The sequence below is a fragment of the Poecilia reticulata genome, chromosome 8 (assembly GCF_904066995.2).
Source record: "Poecilia reticulata chromosome 8, P_reticulata-male-v2, whole genome shotgun sequence".
Lineage (NCBI taxonomy): Eukaryota > Metazoa > Chordata > Actinopteri > Cyprinodontiformes > Poeciliidae > Poecilia > Poecilia reticulata.
In genome coordinates, this window is record NC_088837.1 from 22,708,056 (window position 1) to 22,727,189 (window position 19,134).

At 35.8% G+C, this 19,134-nt stretch overlaps 2 long non-coding RNA genes across 2 annotated transcripts; one reads left to right on the forward strand and one right to left on the reverse strand.

Annotated features, from left to right (window-relative positions):
* Window positions 1-2,470: 2,470 nt before the first annotated feature.
* Window positions 2,471-9,561, forward strand: LOC145552613 (uncharacterized). The gene is made up of 2 exons (XR_014088730.1): window positions 2,471-4,131; window positions 8,999-9,561. It is a non-coding gene; the product is annotated as an uncharacterized LOC145552613 (long non-coding RNA).
* On the reverse strand, window positions 9,406-15,983 carry LOC103468909 (uncharacterized). Its single transcript, XR_014088729.1, has 3 exons — window positions 15,810-15,983; window positions 15,530-15,639; window positions 9,406-9,529 (listed from the first exon to the last, which is right to left on the reverse strand). It is a non-coding gene; the product is annotated as an uncharacterized LOC103468909 (long non-coding RNA).
* Between the last annotated feature and the right edge of the window lie 3,151 nt (window positions 15,984-19,134).

Here is a 19,134-nt window from a genome sequence, read left to right on the forward strand (position 1 = left end):
TAAGGAAAGCCAAAGACAAAATAAATACATTTCTTCACAACAATGCATGTGTAAGGAAAAAGAAAATCAAAATATATGCATTTCTTGACGAAAATTTGTGTAACAACAAAGAAAAACAAAATATATATTTCTGCCTTTATTTTTAATTATGGCAGTTTTGGTCTTTCATAATTTACCCAGGTTTTATTTGTCTAAAATATATATGTTTTAATAATATGAAATTAAGAGTGAGAAAAGATATAAAAACACAAGAAATCTGTTAACGGTGCATTTTATTTTTCACAGAATTGTAATTGTTTGAGCATTTTTTCTCAACTTTTCACATTTTCTAAGCTCATGTTGCACATTGTGCAATCTTTGTTGAGACAAATTAACTTTGAAAACTCCTCTAATAAGCTGGAGGACTTTAGTTCGAGGCAATTTTAACAGGTTACAAGAAAGTTTGGCTCTGAAATAGCAGCATAAATTGGGTGCATTTTAAAACATTTCCACATTGCTCTATTATTAATGTTCAGCAGAACTGCAACTAATGAGATTTTGACCTCTTGTCTTAAAGTCAAATATAAAAATTAAGGAACCAATTTCCCTTCAAGCAAATTTTCAGCTTCTGATTTTCTGTAGAAGTCCTTTTAAACATGAATATGTATTTTTTTTCTCAAATGAAGAAGAAAATTACTTTTTTTTCGCAGCATCATTCTCAAAGTTTCTGTTGGTAAATTAATGTCTTTCAAGAGTTAAAATAAAGTGCATTTCCACTTTGCTGCTGCATTGAAAAATTAGAGAAATAAATCTATTTCAGCTCCGCGGACAGCACCAATTTGTAACGAACCGCAGAATCATTCAAGGAGAAACAAACCCGGTTGTCCCACTTTTAAGCTCAAAGTTAGAGCTTCAAGCGTGCATGTTCAGCTCACATAGACAAGTGTGGAAACCTTGATAGCCCACGAAAACACATTCCCTCTCTGAATCAATAATCCAATATGTTCAGTCAGAGATAACAGATGATCAGAAGATAGGTACCACGCAGTGCCAGGAGGCGCCTCCATCACGCCTGGCTCACACATTTCAAGCAAAGGGAGAAGGCGCGCCAAAAAAAGAAGGAAAAAAAGAAAAAAGGTTTCTCCAGGGACTGCCAATCTCCTCCAGTAATGGTAATACGGGAGACAAATGAAGGCAATAACTAGCAATGGGATTAGATCTCTTATAAAAATGTGAAAGGGGGGAGATTCGGGACATCTGTCTCCTCTACTACAGCGAAGATGAGGCAGAACAGAGAAGAGCAACGACAGAACACGTGAGACTAATTTTTATCGCTCAAGTCCAAAAAGGCAGGAGCAGGAAAATTTGTAGCTAGATATGTGGGTACATTATACTTTTATTATTTTTTATCAAAAACTCTTCACATCGTTAAAGTTAAACTTTTAGTAGTTTGCTCACCTGAAAGTGTTTGATTAACAAATGCAACTGTTGCTGCCATCAACCTGTTGCAGTAAACCTTATTTTTCTTTTCTTTTTATCATTTTCACTCTACATTTTTATAAATGTATACTTATGTCTAAGCAATAAGCAATTAATGAATTAAACTCATTATAAATTAAAATCAGCTCAATAATTCCATTTCGATTTTTAACATTTTTTGAAGAAAAAATTTGTTCATAATCATAATTCGTTTTATTTATGATTTTAGTTTTTGTCATTTTATTTGACGGAATTAGCTCAATATTTAGTTTGGAACTAGATATTTAGTTAGTAAAAATATTTAATTTGGAACTAAATATTTAGTTTGTGACCTAAATATATAGCTGAAGAACTACATATAGCTCAGACTTACACATTTAGTTTGAAACTAAATATTTAGTTGGCAAACTTAATATTTAGCTTCCAAGTAAAATATTCAAAATGAGAGCTAAATATTTAATAGCAAACTAAATAATTGGTTTGGATGCTAAATATTTAGTTTGCGAACTAGATATTATGAAAGCTAATATTTGATTTAGCTTTCAAATTTTTTATTTGAAATATTTAGTTTGCAAAGTTAGGAAGCTTCTAGTTTGGAAGCTAAATATTTAGTTGGTGAACTACATATTTAGTTGACAAAGTAAATATTTAGCTTACCAATTAAATATTTTGAAAGCTAATATTTGAATTAGCTTTCAAATGTTTAATTTGAAAGCTAAATATTTAGTCTGTAAGCTAAATATTTGGTTAGGAAGCTAAATATTTACTTTATAAAGTGAATATGTTGAAAGCTAATATTTGAATTAGCTTTCAAATGTTAAATTTGTAAACTAAATATTTAGTTCTAAACTAAATAGATAGCTTCCCAACCAGAAATTTAGTTTGCAAACTAAATATTTAGCTTTCAAATTAAATATTTAGTTGTTTGACATTTGAAAAATGAACTCCTCCATTTTGTTCTAAATAAACCTAAATATTGCCGTTCATTTTTAACTACACAAATGGCCGCCTATCGTAGGATCCTACTTTCTTTTCCTGTCTGTATCTTTTATGACTTGCATAATTTCTACTTCCATCTTTCTTTAGGATTTAAGTCAAAGTCTATATGAGCTTCAGAGATTTGTATATTTAAAGTCTGCTGAAACATCAGAATTTCTGAAACACTTGGGTTTTGGAAACTTTCTTCCCTGATACTCTTAATACCCATTTTCACCTTATGTAATTTGTCCTCCTTGTAAGAAGAAATCCGATCCTCCAGAACATCCGTGATAGTACTATGTGCTCACAGAGGTGTGTTATCACACCTTGAAATACAAATTTCCACCTCATTTAACTTCCTCAGACTTCACAATGTGGAAGTCAGTCATGTATTATTTATTGCTGTGTGGGTCATTATCCAGGATATTTAAAAAAAAAAAAAAAAACAGGAATATGATGTTTTGGAGCCGTTACAGATCCTATTTGTTGCATATATTACTCATCACACGCAGAGATAAGCTATTGTCCTTTCTGAAAAATCTGAATTTACATCACATAGCTGTAAATGTGCACTCTAACCTGCAATGAGAAGCCAAACGTAAAACACTTTCTGTGAGGACTGAATACTGATAAACACTTTCTGGTCTTTGTGAGTGGGCTCGCAGTCATCAGGGAAGAAAAGAAAACATTATTCCAGATAAATGTGTTTCATAAAAGAAGATATTAAGGCTTTGTCAAAAACAACTAGGGTCTTCAAGCGGGATCCAACTGCTCATCTATTAGGGCTAATCACAGTGAATAGAAGGACACCGGAGTCCCCAAAGAGCTGAGATTAACCCCAGCAGGAAACAGACACAAACAATTTGCAGCAATGGAGCTAATATCAAGGCACAAACAAATCAGAGGGACTAGCATTACTGTGTGGGCGGTGGTGTTTTTAAATTACGAATTCAGTCCTAATTCAGTCCTTTATGGACAACAAGTACGATTAACTCAGACTCAGGTGACAAAAAAACCTGGCAAGGCAGAAGAAATTAGGCTTTTTACGTGACTAAAAACGTGTATTGATTCGATTATTTAACATGCTAACTTACGGCTGCTACTAAAACATGAAGCTAGTGGTGGATGTTGTGGCTGAAAAGCGTTTCATATCAGTCGATATCAATATTATTCACGTTTTTTTTTCTTTTAAATATATGAAACACTGCCAAATACAGCCTGTATTTGGCATACTTATTTAGTTTCCACTCCATGCCGTGTGTTGTTTTTTCTAAGCAGTTAGGAAGCAAAGATTGAACAACTACTGAAACTGCGCAAGTTACTCAACGGGTGGTTGCGAGGTAACCAAAGAACGAATGAGTTGCTAGGTAACCAAAGAGCAGTTACTTTTTGCTACCCACCTTATTTATAGCTAGCTAGCCCTGAGAGGTGGTTAGCATAGACACTAATACTATATGATATCTATGGAGGTTAGCTTGTCCGTTAAACGGCCAAAGTCTTTCCTCTCATAGACATAATATAAGAGTAGACCCCGCATTGGCTGCTCCGGCGCAGAAAATACGGCGGCCATCTTGGAGCGGTACTCCCTCCTACTTTGTTCAATCAAAACAGCAGAAGATGCCTCAACACTGAGGGATATTGTTGTTCGGATCTATGGATTATTGATGTGAGGGCTCCACAGACAACATTTCACAAGTAAGATGGACATATTATTGTGTATATATTGTAATTAGAACATTACTTTACTGTATTTATGTCCATTGGCGAGGTACCAGCTAATATTAGCTACAGTGCTTGGTGTAATACTGGGTTCAGCCCCGCTATGAAGGCTTACTGAGATTCTGTAAATCTAAAAAAATGAATTATTCTCTAACATTGACTTAGATTATCTGACACAAGAGCCTATATTAGAAATGAAACAATGTAACACATATTATAAAACTTATATTATGTGTTATAACATTCACCAGCAAGGTTTACACAGGTGGTAAAGACTATTATTTATATGTAATTCTTTCACTAGTAAGATACATCCCAAATCTTCCGTTTTTGTTTTGAAAGTTTCCTAAAGACACGATGTGAGGAAGAAGGGAGAGATATATACAGTGGTGGGAAGTACAGTTTTCGTGTATCTGTACTTTACTTAAGTAGATTTAATAATGGGGACTTTCTACTTTTACTCCACTACATTTTACAGTAAGTATCTGTACTTTCTACTTCACTACATTTCTACAAAACTGTCGCGTTACTCGTTACATCCAAGTCGCGTTGCTCTTTTCTTCCATTAAAATGTGAAGTTCAGGGATTTAAGGTGGCGCCGTAAAATCCGAGCAATAACATGACTTAGTGTCTATTGTCACCCATCGCCTCCACCTTTACTCGCACTCGGAGCTCCAGACATGCGCAGTGGTTTCCTCTGAGCGGGAGGAGATGTTTGTCTATAATATAATAGCACTGCATAAATTGATATGGCGACATGTAAAATTAGCAGCGCTTCGCTTTCACAGATGGTGGGGACTTCGTCCAACTTTTAGCGTCACTTGGAAGGAAAGCTTAAAGAAAGGTAAGATCTGTGCTAGCAAAGCTAGCTGTACTGAGACACATGTTGCATCTGATGAAAAAAAAGTTGTCAGTCATGCGCTGAATTATTGTGTGGAGGTGTTGACTGAGGTGCCGCATTTATGGGACAACGCTGTGACCAAAGTCTGCAATATAGTGATATAACATTCAGGAACGATCCGATTCTTCTGGACGGATCTTTACTAAGTCCTAAGGACTGAAGCCTCACTTAGAGCCGTTCTTTGTTCTTGCGTACACTGCGGTAGCTATATATATATATATATATATATATATAGAGAGAGAGAGAGAGAGAGAGAGAGTGAGAGAGAGACATTCATTTAATCGCTGAATAAGTAAAAGTTGAACGTATGAACACAGAGCATGCTCATTGCTCATTGATTGATTTCGTCTCCTGTCATGGTGGCAAACATTGCAGTGGGAGGGAGGATGAAAACAGTCACGATGCTCCTTCTGCTTAGTTACTTGTTGCGCCGTTGGACAGTGTTCATAGTTGAACGATATTTACCGTTAATTGCGATGTTTCAGTTGTGGTTTCTGACATATGCAATATGGGCAACCGCCCAGGGCGTTATTTTTCTAGGGATAGCAGGAGACCTCTGCGGATTGTAGCACAGCGATGAAAGCAAAACAGAATGAAGGGAGTTTTAATTGATACTGGTTAAATATATTTCAGCTCTAAGTATTTAATATCTAGGTGTTTTTATGGGAATGTGGATCTTTCAGATCAATCTGAGAACCAATTTTGATAGGTAAACTTAATGTTATTGTGTCATTTAGCGCGGGGCGCTGGTCTTGGTCTTGGGTCCGGTGGTCTTGACTACAACTCTGCTACATGGCTCCTTGGTTGCATGTCCTCCACCCTGCCCACACCTTCTTTACATCCCCTTTCAGTTGGATTTCTTTCTAAACAAATGTGACTAATGAAGTTCATGCTATGTTAGGACAGGAGACAAAATGTTTCCATCCCTGAAATTAATTATGATTCATTGAATCACATATCTAAGTCTATAAACTGTTACAGAGAATAAACACAATAAGAACATGTTTAATCTGTGGTAGTGTTAATTAAAATGGCACATTTCTGATGTATTAAAATTAAATACGATCGGCACACTTAATGATATTAGCGATTAGGTAATGCATTCAGCGAGTACTTTTACTTTTAATACTTAAGTATTTTTAAAAGCCAGGACTTTTTTACTTTTACTTAAGTAAAATGATAATGTGGTACTTTGACTTTTACTTAAGTACATTTTTGACTGTGTATTTGTACTTTTACTTAAGTAAATTTTTTGAGTACTTTCTCCACCACTGGATATATATAATGAGACAGATTCACTGCAGCACGGATGAATCTCACATCGGATTTTGGACTCAATCTCAGTTGCTGAATCTCTCTGAAGCTAGAACTCGTCGGCTGAAAAACATAGATATATATCTATATATATGTATGAATATAGATATAAACATGTATCCAATATATATTATTTAGTATTAATCATTATTTATTTGTGCCATTATTAATCATTATTTGTTTGTATAGTTATATAAATATGTATTGATATTACTAAATAATTTATTAAATAAATTATGAACGGCTGTGTGCTTTGTAATCTGCTCATCATACATCAATATCAGAATATTCCATTCCTATTCTATTGTTATAGCCACTAAGCACATTTAAATATGCTGAACTATGTATTAAAAACATACTTAAATAATACAATTGTTTATAAATGTAGCTTTGATAGATGTTTGAATATGGTTTCCAGTAACAAAAAAGCGTGTTACGATCGATTAAATGCGCTGATACGTCATTGTGCTGCTAAACACATAACGCTGAGTGGAGTGGTGTACCGCTCCAAGATGGCCGCCCTAAATCTCGTCAGCGACAATAGGCGAGAGCGGTGCATGAGGCGTCTATCCTTATATTATGTCTATGGTAATACCTACTGATATTGATCATGTATCTACGTGATATTGATCACGTATTTACAGATTTATTGCACAGCTAAGACAAAGTATTAAGGCCATGCTAATTAAGAAAATAAATAAAATTACAAGAATAAAGTAAAAAAAATGAACAAGAACAGTCATAATATTATGACTTCACTCTTGTAATACTCCATTCTCATAATTTTATTTATTTATTATTTCTTCTTAGTATTGTCCTAATTATAAAGCTTAATGCTGCATCTTCTTTTTTAGCACATAGCTCTTACGTTTACTTGATAAGCAAGACAAACTTACTTTAGTTGATCTTCTGCGCATTGATCTTTACTGCCAGTTTTTTTTGTGTCAATCTATCTGCAGTTAAATAGTTGTTATCTATTGTGAGCCATAAAGCCAGGCCAGCTGTTATGACTGTGACTGAAATGTAGATCCATATGCTGCATGATGCCCTTTACTGCATGTCTGCACTTTAAAAGAAAGTTAAATCTCCCACAAATCAGATTAAATGGAACAGCAGGGGCATAATCATGTTATGGGATACACAAAAAAGCTCCTCAGTAGGCTAATGTGCTTGTCGTTGCTGTTCACTAGGCTTCAGCTGGGAGCCAGTAGGCCTAATTGGCTGCACAGTGCCTAATCAGACTTGTTGGATTGTCTTGTTCAACATTTTATCCCCATCCTTGTATCAATTTTCAGCTAAATTGCCTGGTTCACCAGAAACGCAGAAGTATTAGGGAGTCGGTGCTGCCATTATGGCGCTTTTTTTCACCCTTGCAGATTTTACAACCTCGGGTCTCATTTCTTTTAGACACAAGAAGAATAAAAAACACTTTGATTTGAGCATTATATATTTATTAGTTGTAAAATTTAGTACATAAATAAATGCAAATTCATAGTCCTTGGATAGTTTTAGATTTTCTCACACTGGAGCCACAAACCCAAAGACATTTTATTGGGATTTTATTAAACCCAACATTCAGGTGAGACTGAAATTACGTTTGTTGAACCTGAACATCACCTTGAATTCACTGTCCTAGCAATAAGGTAAGGTAGCGGCAGCATCATGCTCTGGAGACACTTTTCAGAAGACCAAATTAAACAAGGAGGCAAAGATTTCCGTCTCTATTTGTGTAATGCAAGTAGAGACACTCAAATCGACTCGGTGGTTTCTTTGAAATTCCATGCAAAAAGTTTGTATTTGCAGAAAATGAGAAATGGTTAAAGTAACAAAAAAGATGCAGTGCAACTTGAAAACAAGTTAATATTCATTTAGAAACAACAATGCTAATGTTTTAACTCAGGAAGAGTTCAGAAATCGATATTTGGTGTAAAAACCAGGTTTTCAGTGCAGTGGGCTCTTCATTTTTAAATATTAAAATGATATTGAATGATACAAACAAAACGTTGTTACACATGGAAAAACAATTCCTAATTTTTTTAGAGTTGGTACACAAATAAGTCATCAGTTGTAAGTTTAGATGAAATTTGTTAACCTGTTTACTTTAAATTTAGTAAATTCAGCTGATGTTACTTTCAAATTGTTAAAATAATGACATTTAAATTATGCTCTGCATTTCAAAATCCGGTTTTCTTTTTTTCTGTTTGCTACTCATGTAATGTTAAAATCAATAGCTGTAACAACACCAGCATGACGCTAAATATAGTTAGCATGGGGTGCCCCCAAATGAAAATCTGCTTAGGGCCCCAAAAAGGCTTGGACCGGCCCTGATAGTTAAATGTATTACAATGGAATGGATGTAATAATTAAATTAATCTACAGAAAAGATTAAGCAGCATATTTTTAATGAGAGGGAATAGAACATTTAATAAATGTAGATTAAATTAATTTTAAAAGCATTTTAGAAACAAACCAGATTTTATTGTCACTGCATTCATTTTTCTTCCATTTACAACCGCCTGCTTTGTTAACACCGTTTTTGATTTGGTACTGATCTGAGCAGCAGATCTCAGTGTAAAATCTTTCATCACATCTAAAGAGCAGAAAACGTTTAAAACGTCTTTTTTCCAGATTGAGCAGCTCCGTTAGATCACTTCTAGAGCTGAAGCGCAGAGAAACGTGAAGCTTTGAGTCGGCTGAGCCCGCCGGGATGACGAGGAGACGGGGAAGTTGCCTCGGCTGCAGCCAGATGCCGGTTGCAGCAGCAGCTGGTGGGGGGTGGACCCACCTGTCTCAGACTCCCCCAACCCCGCCCCGTCTCCCTCGCCTCTGCTGCGGCGAAAGCGACAGATGGAGTCCGAAGGCTTGGCTGCGGTCCTCCAGGTTTCCTCTTCAGGATGCAGGTTTCCTCTCCCAGCCGGGTCTGAAGGCGCCATGCCAGGGGAACACGCAGCCCAGGCCTGGTCTCGGCCCCTTCATCACTGCTGGGGTCAACTGCTTACAGACGGGGGTCACCTCATCGCCTCGACATCCAGCAAACACTCTGCTGCCTCCATGTGGCCGAAACACGAAACTGCATGCTTGGTTTCAATCTGAAGGCGTTTCTGGAAACCACGTGAATATTTTTTCACAGAGGAAAGCAGGAGGTATGGAGGACCAAACCTGACATAATTAGAAATAAAAGCAGAAATATAGATATCTTGTTTTTCCTTACACATGTTTTCATCAAGAAATTTCTATATTTTGTTTTTCATTTTGATTAAACATGCATTTTTCATCAAGGGATGTATATATTTTTCATTTTTTCTCTCTTTAAACATGTGGACAATGCAAAGAAAAATACATGTATAAGGAAAAGGAAAAGCAAAAAATATAAATTTTCTGATGAAAACCCATGTTTAAGAAAAAGGAAAGAAAAAATAGATATTTCTACTTTTATTTTTAGTTGTGTCAGTTTTGGACCTCCATAAAAAAGAAGCAATGCAAGAATACCAAGTTTTTTTTTTACAGCAAACACTATGGAAGTAAATACGTGTCGCCAGGATTTTAATAAAAAATGCCGCTAAAATTTTAATGTTGTATATTTATGCTTACTCTTTTGGTGTTCAAATATAAGCAGAATAAATTTTTAACCTAGAATAAATTTGTCAATTTTTTCACCTGGTTGAAATTTTAATTGTTATTTTCACTTCAAGCTAAAAAAAAAAAAATTATATCCCTATTTTGAAGTGATGACATTATCAATAGCTGTTTTTCAGTTTGTCGGTGATAAAAAAAATCTAGCTTGTACAAAATTCATCTTTTCAAAAATATCTTCAGTCTCTTCAGATTCAACTGGCTGAAATTCAGCGTCTAAAATTTCAGAGTAAAAATGGCAAGACTTTTGTACACTTAAAATGAGACACAATTATCTTACAGGTTAGCAGATAGAACAAAATGTGCAAATGTTTGCAAAAAAACTACAAAATGTTAAGATTGAGCTCAGAAAGTTGAACATTTCTGTTCTTAAAAAAGTGGAAAATTCTTGTTATTAAAGTGGAAAATTTGGGAGAAAGAAACTGAAATTTTTAGATCTATTTCAGGAATTTTCTAGAAAAAAAGCTTGGGGGAAAATGTCGATTTAGTGAAAAAAAAGCTCATAAAAATACCTCTTTTTATTAATATTAAAGCTGCAGAATGTAACTTCGAACCATTCAGACTAAAAACAACCAATCAGAGCCAAGAGGAGAGTCCTAGCGCTGTGAATCATCCTCATGTACTCGCTGCTAAATGTATTAAAGGCAGAGAAACAATTTACCTTTACAGGAAAACCGTTTATCCGCCATTATCTGTTGCTATGCCAACTAACCTTAGCATTCATGACATGCTCTGTTGTCAAACAGACAACAAAGAGCAAGAGGGTGATTGACAGCAATAAGACCCGCCTCCCGACTCTTGCTGGTTGTTCCCAGTTAGCACTGGGAGAAGAGATTATCTGTCTGATATTAAACTATCACAACAGTTTCAATAAATATGTACAAAATATTTTTTTATAGAAATTGTGTACTGTATGGAACTATTGACTCATACTTTGCTGAAAAGTTCCTTGCAAGTTAGTTTCACCTTATTTCAAGTGAACTAAGATATTTTTACTAGAAACTAAACCAAAAATATTCTGTAACATTTTGTGCCAAATCTATGTAGAACACGCTGACACAACGCTGCGCGTTCTCCAAGGAGCACGTGCGACAGAATGAGCAGGAGAGCATCGTAACACGAGGTGCAGGGGTCAAAAGGTCATGTCAAAACAACAGAGCACCGAACTCCATCATGCAGTCAGCTGGTGACCTTTTATGTCTCCAGTTTGGTGATAAATCAGCGGGTGAGGCTCCAGGCTCCAGCTCATTAGGGATTCTTTGAAGGAGCGAGTCGTCCAAACGACTTGTTCCACTCTGGACTTCTCATTAACCTCCTGCATCTTTGATTGTTACCCACACACACACACAAACACACACACGCACACACACACACACACACACACACACACATACACACGCACACACACACACACACACACACACACACACACAGTTTGAGTTCAGAGGAAATCATCCAGATGAAAAAGAAGATTCGACCCACATAGCTTTTTTGTTATTCAGATGAATACATTCTGCTCCCTTCTGACTTTAACCACAATGACTTTTGATGTTTTTTTGGGAGGTTTGTTAAGAGCAGAGCAAAATTAAAACTCATGCCTTCGAGTTATATTCTCTGAGTGTCTGATTTTAGTCCCAAAAACACATTTGGCGCACGTCAATAGATTCTGCGCTGTTGTAGTGATGGAAACGGATTTATTTAAGCTCTAAATTACAGAATTTCAATGCAAAAACACAAAATCTTAAAAAGTATTTCGGTCTACTCTCTAGTGCAAATATACTTCACTAATGTTCTTCTTTTGCTTGCTTTTGTTTTAAACTTCTTTTCTTTTCTATGTAACTTTGTTTACTCTCTCAAACACTTGAAATAAGACAAAATTGGCAGGAAGCCTTTTAACAAGAAACAGGCCAAGTATTAGCCTCACTGGCAAATAATTTCACTTATATCTAATACTTTTTAGGCAGTACTAAGGAATTATTCACTTAGAACAAGCTCCTATATCTTGCTGAAAAGTGACTTATAAGTTAGTTTTGTCTTATTTTATATAAACTGAGATATTTGCACTAGAAATTAGAACAAAAATACTTGGTAATATTTTGTTTTTGCAGTGGAAAAAATAACAAGTTCAACTATCAGATTATTTCACTTATGCCAAGACATTTTCCCAATGTAATAAAAGAAATAATCTCTTAAACTTGAACTTTTTCATTAATATTTAATCATTATTCACTTAGAACAAGCTCCTATATCTTGCTGAAAAGTTACTTGTAAGTCAGTTTTGTCTTATTTCAAATCTGCGGTAGAATCAAGACCAAAACATTTAGTAAACTTTATTTTTTTGCTGATTTTCCAACTCAAGCTTTATTTTACTCTAAAACACTTGCGGATGATCAAAACTGTTCTAAAATCTGCCGTGAGGCGAATAACTCAGGGGATAACAGGATTTCAGGTTTCCGTTAAGCTCTAATACTTTGATTTAATGGGTGATATCAGGAGATTTTCCACACCGTGTGAAAAGTGAAATTAGTTTTCCACTGGCCCACTGTGAAAATATAAAGACTGTGGGATGTGTGAAAGTTGTTTAAAAAAAAAAGGTTTGGTAATAGCAACGAAAGAAGCTTCTCAATTACTGCAGAACATGAAATGAATCCAAAGAGACCCATTTTCTTTTCTTTTCTTTTGCCAAATATGCGAGTCATTAACATTCATGACTCAAGCGCTATGGGAATTACCAGATCCCTGCTTGAAGGAGAGGAAAGGGACGGACACATAGGGATACAAACGGATAACAGCCGAGCTCAAACCGGAATGATTTCCTTTTGGGATTTCAGTTTCCCTGCATCGCTTCAGTTTGATAAAGATAACGACTCTCCGCCATAAACCTGAGCGGGAACGAGTGCAAATTAAATCCGATTTCATCAAAAACAAAAAGCAAACTGTTGCCAATAGTCTTGTGTAAATAAAATTAGATCCAAAATCAGAGATGTGCTGGTGAAAGCTTACTCATCAAGAGTATAAATGTCACAGTTAAGGGGTGATTTGAGCCTCCTTTTGGATAATTACCACATCGGTGAGCATCTTTCAGCAGGAAACAAATATTTAACCCCAACTGATACAGTCAGTATAGCTTCTTATTTCATAAAGGTGAATTTTTACGCTGTTTTAGGGCGTCTTGTCATTTTAAATCCAAATAAGCTGCTGCTGGCCACGCCCCCAAACTCAACATCTACACAGCTGTATTTGAATATTATACAAACATCTTCTCTGGATGGTAAGCTAACAACAAAACACTTAAATTTTCCATTTCCTGTTCTACTGTAAAGCGCATACGGCGGTAAAACCAGCTCACAAAAGCTGTGGAGTTCTACTTGGGTTGCTAGGTAACGGGGCTGGGCCCGCAGGTGTTGCTAGGTAACGGCGTAGGTCCCTTCAAATGCGACTCAACATTCGGGAGGTTTTTGAAAATGGCTCATATTCCAGTCCAGACACCAAAAAACATTAATTTATCGTCAAAAAACGACGAGTGGGTGTTTTTAAGTGCTTGTGCTGTTTTTAGAAGCAGTGAAGAACCAAATAGAAGTATAAAAACGTACAAAATGTGAATGTAGCATAACATGTTCCCTGTTGAGAGACGGATCCCGTGGTTCCGGAAAATATGTTTTTTATTTAAGACGGGTGAAATGGTTGGCCTCCATCGATGTGAATATTTCATACTGTACTAACTGTAAAGCACGGTGGTGGCAGAAGAAAAACTGTGGGTGTACGTCTGGTGAAGTTTTTGGTTAAAACATGTTTGTTTTTCATTCATTTGTCTTTATTTTTTATTTTCATCAGTTTATTCTACTATGTCATCATTTTTGTACAGCACTTTGGTGCAATTTTAACCCGTTTTTAAAAGTGTTATAAATGAATTTTGACTTTGACATTCAGTGGGTAGAGAATACAGAGTGTTTACTCAAGTCGGAGCAGCAATATTTCATATTAAAATTACTACAGTAAAAAGTAAATGCAAAGCGTCCTAAAAGTAAGTTTGTGTTTTTTCAATAAAGTTACTGTAATTGCGTAAATATAACTTGTTACTACCGAACTCTGATGTGCTTCTATCATGGCCGCCATGTTTTCCCGCCTCTGGCGGCAGTCCGGCCAGTTTGGGACGGCGCATCCCTGCAGAAGCTGGTGTTTGGGTTTAGTTGGTGGTGTGTAAATGCTGTGAGATTGTGGTTTCTAGTGTCAGCATGGCTCTAATCAGCTGTTGGAAGGCGGATGAGCCGGCGGTCTCTCCCCGTGGCGGCACCCTGGGTCGAAAGCCGGTTTGAAGTTTAATGATGCCAGCTGCCAGCTCCACCAGGCTTTGAGCGCTAATGAGCTGGCACTGGCGGCGGACGGGGGCCGCAGCGGCTGCACCTGGAAATGTAGCACACGTTTCAAAGGGGCGGGGCTCCGCCGGGGACGTCGAGGGCCTGCTGGAGACCCAGGACGGCACCGAGAGCCCCGCGTCTCTTTGAAGAGCGCCCCAATTTCCATATTTCATTACACACTGCTGACTGACAAGGCCCTGCCAGATGTTCTATTTTCAGCTATTTAAATTTTGACCTGCTTTCCTATCATGGATGCAGAAAGACAGAAATAAAGAAAGAAACACACAAAAAAAAAAACACACCAGTTTTCATCAAGATGCCAAGGATGATGCATATGGAGGACCAAAAGTGACATAATTAAAAATAAAAGCAGAAATATATATCTTGTTTCTTCTTTTCCTTACCCATGTGCTTTCATCAACAAATGCATATTTATTTTTCTTTTCATTACATGGGTTTTTGTCAAACAATTTATATATTTTGTTTTTCCCTTTTCCATAAGTTTTTGTCAAGGAATGTATATATTTAGTTTTTCCTTGTTCTTATACATGCATTTTTGTCAAGAAATTTATTTTATTCTGCATGTTTAAGGAAAAGGAAAAACAAAGTATATACATTTTTTGACGAAAATGCATGCTTAAGGAAAACGGAAAAAGAAAATATATGCATTTCTTAATGAAAACTTGTGTAAAGAAAAGGATAAACAAAATATATATATTTCTGCTTCTACTTTAAATTACGGCAGTTTTGGTCCTCCATAGGAGGGGCTAATGTGATTGTTCTACTCCGGTAGAACAATCACATTAATCACACTTTAACTTGCACATCTTGTCTTTCTATACAGACGTCTGCTGACAGTCTGTCCTTTGGGTTTCTCCGTCTTACTCAAGGACGAGACGCATTGTCTGTTTCAGGGATCAAACCCTGAAACCTTGTATTTATGAGACTATGAGTCTCCAACCACCATCCAGCAAGTCAGTCCAGAGCCGCGTTGGCCCCAAAGTGAGTGATGCATGATCCGGAACGCAACATAAACCACGTTCATGCCGCCTCTCCGTCCCTGAGACATCACAGATGATTCATTCTAGTGGTATTCCTGTTGAAATGGCTCTTAAATTGCAGCATCCATGCTCAATACCTCATGCAAAAATACATCGACAACCCTGACCTTTTTGTGCGTCTGTTGCCAATCCACTTTGTCATCCTCAGCTGAAAGATCAATAAGATCTGGTTGCTACAAAACGTCTGCATTATACTCCTCTTTGGATTTGGAAAACTCTTGATAGGGAAAGAAACAAGGAAGGATGAAATTAAAACACTTATACAACCAAAAAGGATGTAATTCTCTTACTTAGCAAAGCGTAGATGACGCACTTTTTAAAAGTTATTAGCAAAGGAAATTTAGATTCCTCTAAGCTAGGGTTAGCATTAGCAGCTTGCCCACTTACCCATTTCATCAAATTGCTTACGTTTAAAATGGGAAATATGACGTAGAATCAACTTTTCTGAGCTTTATATCATATTATAATGTTATTCCTTCATCATAAACTTTGTGCGTGGTGAATTTTACATCCCACCCCAGACTGTGTTTGGGCCGTTTCTCTTTCCCGTTCTTCGATACCTCCGCCATTTTAATTTTTTGTGTCAACTCCGTTTAAGGATGACCAGCGGCGCCCTCTGCTGGAAGGCGGCCAAACTACAACATTAAAAGACAGTCTAAGTTCGCTAGTTAAAAGCACCAAGAAATTATTATTAATAATAATTAGACAAATAAACAGGACATGTCACTTTCATTCAAAATGTTTGTTATATTTGACCAAGTATTAATAAATGAGATAAAAGCTGATTTAGGTAAAGTCGGCTTTTGTGCAAAAAGTCTCTAGATAAATATGGTTTTACTTATTATATTATTGTAAAGGGAATTACCCTGATTACAAATAAAAGTTTTTTCTAAGCAGACATTAATAGTTAATCGGGTTAGGGTAGGGTTAACCCTAACCCTAATTCTTAAAGGTCTTTCTGAATTTTTAAGATAAATAGACAGAAAAAGCTCCAAATACTGTGTGTCTATTTTTTGTGACATTTGGTAAATTATTTAGACAGCAGTGATTTTAAAAACAAACAAACTCACTAGCTTTTCCAAAATCAGATTTAATATCCAAGCAAGATTTGTGACAAACTGCAAGCAACAATGACATCACTTCATGGGATGTAGAAATGCATAATCAGGTTTTATCTCAGTCAAAGTCGGAGTGTCTATATATTTATGTCAGAAAATCATAAAACTTAAGTTTTGTAATGATTCCTGACAGAGTTCCAGGTTAGATAGTTGCTGAAAGTCCAGAATCTGAGCATTTTGTGTTTCTTCACTTTATTTTTTCCTCACGTTTCTTTTTGCAGAGTGGCTCCAAACGAGTCAGGGGTCAGCAGGACGGGGTTAAAGTTGCAGGCCAATTTGGCTCCACCGTTGCGATCAGGTAGATTCCTCTGAGGTTTTCCTGCGATGAAGCGGTTTGAACTCTCAACCCCTGAGCTGTCGGTCAAAAGCTGATGATTTGGGAAACTGCTCAGACAGTAAAAATGGGTCATGGTGCTAACAAAGCAATTATTATTTCAAATGGATTTAAAAAAAAGAAAAATCTGCACAAGCCAAATAGATTTAGGAGTTTAAAATAGTTTCTGGTAAACTGACACTGATTTTAATATACTGCTCAAAAAAATAAAGGGAACACTTCAGTGTTCACTTAAATGTTAAAGTGTTCCCTTTATTTTTTTGAGCAGTGTATTTATAGAATGTTTAGAATTATTTAAAATGAATAATAAAATTAATAAAGAATTTATTGCAGTAGCTTTTTCTCTTATAATTTATTAAAAACATAACTTATTATGGTTGCTAATTAACTTAATGAGATCAAATGCAAAGTTAAAAAACAATTATTTTCCGTTTTCAGGTTTATTATCACCAGGGCTGGTCCAAACCTTTTTGTGGCCTTAAGCAGTTTTTCATTTGGGGCCCCTCATACCAACATGTCAACACCACACGCTTCATAATTCCTAAGTTACTTTATGTGTCTAATGCACCTACTATCATTAGCATAGTTTATAATCAGCTTACATCATGCTGGTGTTATTATAGCTATTGATTTTAACCTTATAAACTAAGAATACATATATATTTGGATTTTGATATGCAGAGTGGTATTTAATGTGCCAAATTATTTTAATTATTTGAAAGTAACATCAGTTGATGAGCATTAAATTTACAGTAAACAAATTCGATATCTTGTCAAAAGCAAGAATAGATTATTTTTGTAACTATAAACAGATAAAGAATTCTTTTCCCACATGTAACAGCATTTAGTTTGCATGATTCAATGTTATTTTAAATATATATAAAACATATAACAAATCTATCAAAAAGTTAAATATGTAAACTTTGGTGCTCTTGGGAGCCCCCTGGTGGTTTGATTATCGGTCCTAATAATTCCAACAGGATCTATAACATTTATCATTATTAATTAATAACTTCTTGTTTCCCTGGGGTTTAAATACAATGCAACACATAAATAATCTGAGCTTAAAGTTTAAATGTTGTTCCACACATCTTGGAGAAGCAAACTCTCCATAAAAACCACTGGACCTCGTCCACATGCTGCGTTGTGTCAAGGTTAGAGAAAAATAAATTCACTTCAACCTTTTTCGAGGTTAAATTATTAAATATTGTCCAATCAGCAAAAATTAAATGTACAAATTTTAATTGCACAGGTGCCAATATTTGTGATTTTGTAAAAAATAAAAGAAATCCAATTAATTCCTTTAAAAAGTATGTTTAAAAAGCTGGTTAAGTTTTAATATAAGAAAAATATATAGTTATGCCCAAATTGTAGTATTTAAGGACTGAAATGATAATATTAATGCAAATCACAATTACAGATACTCTGTAGGTAGTGTATATTTGAACAGAGTAAAATGACAAACCGGTTCAGAATTTGCTGCTGTAACAGAAAAACATTGCATATGAAATACTCACATGCTTAAAGATGCATTTTCTTTTATTTTTTGCTGCAAATCACGTGAACTGTAAATACTTTACATATCCCCGTCAACCTGAGCAGTTGGTGGGTTAAAAATAAAAGTCACTGATGCATAAAAAGCAGGTGATTAAGAGACGCCACATGTTCACAAGAATTACCTACAAACATGACCAGAAATATTCAGTGTTATGAATTTATTAGCAAGTTAAAAAAAGGTTTAGGTACAAAAATGTAAACAGCTTTTTCCTCTTAAAACTCATCTCAATATTAAATTACTTGCAAGAATGAGTCACATTTACCTTCTTTGTTGTTTCCTTAAATAAATTAGGATATTTTAAGCATATTTCTTCCCTTCTCAAGAAACTGAGCTCATATCAGTTCCTGGAATGTAATTTCAATCAACAAAGTCTCAAAATAAACACATTTTGAGGCAGAAATGAATCCCTTACTTTTCCCAAAGTCAAAATGTTCGAGTGTGAAAGACTCCAGGCACAGAGAGGGTGGTTAGGATTCAGACGCAGGCCTCTATTCAAATATTAAGTTCTCCTTGACATTTTCTGCACAGCACTGGCTGCTCATCCCTGTCGCATCTCCACGCTGCAGATGGAACAGCACGACCCGGTGACATTTACAAACTCATCTGCCTCAAGGCGATAACGTTCTTTTATCAGAAACGTCTCCAAAAAGTCCTGAGATCTCCTGCAGCGTGCGTCAAATTCACTCAGGTTTGCAAAAGGAA